Source organism: Diabrotica virgifera, chromosome 4, assembly GCF_917563875.1.
Source record: "Diabrotica virgifera virgifera chromosome 4, PGI_DIABVI_V3a".
Classification (NCBI taxonomy): domain Eukaryota; kingdom Metazoa; phylum Arthropoda; class Insecta; order Coleoptera; family Chrysomelidae; genus Diabrotica; species Diabrotica virgifera.
In genome coordinates this window covers 171,837,547-171,842,201 of record NC_065446.1, presented here as the reverse complement: position 1 = coordinate 171,842,201, position 4,655 = coordinate 171,837,547, and the positions used below count along the sequence as shown (strand labels likewise).

The 4,655-nt window shown below is 32.3% G+C and overlaps 1 long non-coding RNA gene across 1 annotated transcript; it reads right to left on the bottom strand.

Annotated features, from left to right (window-relative positions):
• Positions 1 to 400: 400 nt before the first annotated feature.
• LOC126883232 (uncharacterized) lies at positions 401 to 2,788 on the bottom strand. The gene is made up of 3 exons (XR_007697580.1): positions 2,407 to 2,788; positions 2,158 to 2,348; positions 401 to 552 (listed from the first exon to the last, which is right to left on the bottom strand). It is a non-coding gene; the product is annotated as an uncharacterized LOC126883232 (long non-coding RNA).
• Positions 2,789 to 4,655: the final 1,867 nt, after the last annotated feature.

Here is a 4,655-nt window from a genome sequence, read left to right as displayed (position 1 = left end):
CATTTCTTTTTATCTCACAATTAAATATGTTGCCCATCTTTTGCGCTATTTTGCCGGTTATTATGGCGCTCATCACTGTATATCCTTGCTGATGTGACAATACCTCCTATCTGTTTTTTCATGAGTTTTGTAGGAGAGATGGAAAAACATGTTTTAAGGTCACCTCCTGTGTTCATATGTAAGTTTTGACTTGTTTTGTAGTTCATAGATAGTTTAATTTACTACAAAAGAAGTCAAAAAATATCATATGAAAACAGGAGGTGACCCTAAGACAAGTTTTTAGTCTCTCTTACAAAACTCATGAAAAAACAGTTAGGATGTATTATTACATCACTGACGATATGTGGCCATACCAAATAATACATCCTTGATAAATATAAACATTTTATTGCACAAAATCTTTTCATACATTTTTAATGTAGTTTACTGATATTCCTACATATTTTTAAAAAAATGTGTCACATTTGCTTTGTATTCATTTCTTTTGCCTTTCGTAGCCACATATTCCATTCCTTTCCTAGTTTTTTTGTACACCACTTCTCTCAGCTGATTCTAAAAAAAAATTAAAATGGTAATTTTTCTATCCTTTACAATTAACAATCAGAAGAAATATTAGTTACAGATAATGATATGCATAATAATAATAGGTTTGTTCTAGCATCAGTTTCAAACAGTTTGAAACCATCAGTAAATAGTGGACCAGCGTGAGTAGAGGGGATAGCACTGGTGACTGTATTATGTTCTCTCACTGACCAACTGTTTGCTGACGGTTTTTGACTAGTTTGACTGTTTGCTAGAACAAACCTAATAATAATGAATATTTTGTATTTTGACAATGACATCTGATGTGGAAGTCAAAACATTAATAAAATTATTTTTTCAAGTTAACTTTCACATGTGTGTCTTAAAATTGTACTTTTAATACTTATATCATAAATAACTATTAAAACTATCTTAAGAGGAAACAGTATCGATCAACAGGTAGCGAAAACGTGTTCCAAGATTGCGGCTGTAATTTTGAATATTTTTTCGAGATATTTGGCACACGTATTCGTAATACTAAAATTTTTTATTTCATTAGTAGTTCCAAAATGACACAAAATCTAGGCATCGGATAAAAAAGTTTATTTGAAGAAAGTGTATTTTTTTGTTCTTCTTAATGGCGGTATAGGCTCGTTTTTTAAATATTTTATAATTACAGAGTAATTTCCACATATTATTATATTTTTCAAATTGGGCTCTGTACCGCCATTCTTTATTATATTACGAATACATGTGCCAAATATCTCGAAAAAATATTCAAAATTACAGCGGCAATCTTGGAACGCGTTTTGGCTACCTGTTGATCGCTACTGTATCACCTTAAAACATTGTAATTTGCTAAACCAGTATATTTTACTCTACTACTACTCTACTAGCTACCTCATTTTCCACTGTTTCTACAGACTTGTTTACATGGGTAGAGTTTTGAGGAGAGTAGAATAGCAGTAGTACTCTACCAAAAATGGCTTGATACCATTCACATGAGGAGAGTACAAGTATAGTACTGATGCTAGTATAGTGAAACCGATTTTTGTATTTTTAAACACTCTTGATTATAAGTGCACCTTAAATTCTTAATTTTTTGCTTGAGCTAGTTTACTCCAAAGCCCCCTTTGCCATTCTTTCGACGATTTCATCCTCCGCAGCTTGCTGCATACTTTTATTTCTGTAGTATACACTACCTAAATTCCATAAACACTGGTATTCGCCGTATTATAGCTCTACAAGTTTTAAAGTTTCATCTTCGGTGAACTTCATTTTCACTATTTACACAAAACACAATTCCAGCCAGAATGACAGCGGCCCCATGTACTTTCCTACCTACTCTACTCTGCCATAATTGAGCGTGTTCCATGGGTAGAGTGCGCAGCCGAGTAGACATTTTGGCAGTGGTGGTGGCCATAGAGTAGTTACTTTGCCATATGTTGCTAGTCACTCTACTTTAACTCCTACTATACACTCTACTAGCTATTCTACTGTGCTGAGCATTTTTACAGGTAGAGTTACTCTACTCTATCAAGTACTTGCATCATTACTCTACCCGTGTAAACAAATCTACTGAAGTAACAGTAACCTACAACCATTAATGAAAAATGTCTAAAATCATTTACCCACCTAGTATTTGTAGAATTTAAGACAGTCCAGTGCCTTATAAATAATTTCAATATGAATATTTTTTCTTTTAATTCTCCTCTGATACCACTTCATTTTAGATTTTGGGGAACTTATTTCATTGTGTTTATAGCCCATATTTATTGAAGGAACCCAATCTGGATTGTTATTATCGATTAAGTCGGCTGGTTTTCCTATAAGATTAAAATGTTAACATCTTCAAAAATCGTTACTGTTATAATTGTAACTTACCAGATATAAAATGATTACAGCAGACAGGACAAGAGAATTTTCATTTCGCTAGTAAAACCTTACATTGTATTGCATTTAACCATTGTTGTCTCTCAGCTGATACCGTATTTAGTTCAGTTTAAAAGTGAACTTTATCTTGACTTTATCAGGATTACTTTGCATTTCACACTTCAAAACACAACACCAATGAAGCATATTATCTTTCTAAATTAATACTTCCAGAGAAAATGTTAAATTAATCTTTGTACAACACAAAATTACAAAGAAACACAACAAAAATGATCTAAAACCATCTAAAACACATTAAGAACCTATAGAATAACATTTATGTTTTACTTCCAGCAGCCATATTGATTTAATTTTGACAGCATGTTGGAACGGCCTATTAAATTATGTATAAAAACTGGTATTACAAACCATTTTTTGTAATTAAGATTACATGCATTGTGGCTAAAGCCCCTAAAATGACCTGTGAGGTGTGAATGATATCGTACGATTGTATCCGTGGGCGTAAAATCCCGTTCAAAAATACAGTAGAACCTCGATTATCCGTCAGGGCACAGGACCAAGGGTATGACCGATAATCGAAAAGACGGTTAACAGAACATTAAAAAAAGTTAAAAATTGATATCACAACTCTCAAATTGTATTTGTATGTTTTGTTTGATAATATAGGAGGAATTTGTGTTCGTGTTATTATTGTCTAATTTAAATGTGGTTTAAAATATTCTGAAATCTTTGTTTGTTTAACTTATGCTTCACATTTTGGAAGGGCTGAATTTCTTAACCTGCGTAAGATCATGCAATCTACTTTATTGCATTCTTCTTCTCGAGAATACCACTCGATGAATGATTGTATGTGCGATGCAGCTTCTCTAGCTTCTTTAGGCAAATCTTTGTCAGTTGCGAAAGCATCATCGACATCGCCACTGTCAAATTCCAAGTTTGTGTCAGCTTCTAAACCTGTTTCGTCAGCCTCTGTTTTGCAATTTCAACGATTTCATCATCTGTCAGCAATCGATAGCCGTTTGCTTTCTCATCACAAATTAACCATTCGTTTATGTCATCTTTAGGCAATGAAAACAAAACAGTTGATTCAGCCATAACTTCATCTGTTACCGCAACCGCACTGTACATTTCAGCGAATTTCGTTTGGCTTATCGCAATGCTAAAAAAATGAATTGATGACTCAATTTTTTGCTTATGTACTCAATACAACTTATGTACGGAACCTGACGGTTAACAGAGGTGACGGTTAATGGAGAGACGGATAATCGAGGTTCCACTGTATGACAATTTATTGTGTCCTCCAAATTTATATTCACGTTTAATGGTTCAAATTCAACATGTTTTAGCCTGGCTGAAACAACCGTTGCAATTTTATCGAGCTCATTGGCAAACCACGTGATACATTTAAGGCCACGAAAAGAATTGTAACATGTAAATGAATTATCGTGGAAACATTTCAAATAATAACCTGCAGAAAAGGGTTCATGTTGTTGATAACGATGTCTATTTTCTGTCTTATCTAATTGTTTTAGGGTTTTAATATTGATTAAAAATCTGCATATAAGACAAAGGGAACTATTTCCTTATTAACAAAATTTTTAAATTTTATAATTTTGTTTGTACTAAACATCACTTTACAATCGTTGCTGTTTTCACACATTGTTAAATGATCATTTAAATCTTCTTGAGAATAAAAGTAATTCAAACATCTGTCACATACATATTTTTTACTTTTGCTTTTGATATTTCTTTATAAAGTAAACGTGATAAATCTTTAATCCAACAATAATGATAATTAATCTTATATTGTTCGTTATTGTCATCTTCATCATTATACTCTTCTTCGTCACTTTCGTCAATCATACTTTCATCTTTTGGAAAATATTTGTCTTGGATAAGCAATAGATTAACATGTCTAGGTTTTTTGTGTTTTGTTACTCTTAGAACTACAGTTACAAAAGATCCTTTTTTATTCATTTCGAAACCGAATACGTTTACTGAAATATTATTCATTTTTTTAAATTTTGGAATTTGCCATAAAGGCATAGGCAACTCCAAAGAATTCGTGTTTAATACTGTAGTATAATTTGGATACGAAGATGTTCTATTCAAGTTAAATTTATTGATTGGTTGATATAAAGCACTCACGATGCTCCAATAGAAACAGGCGTTATCGTTTTTTTTCACATTAATACATGCTTTTCTATCGAGAATTTGTTTAGGAAGAGAAATAAAAGAAG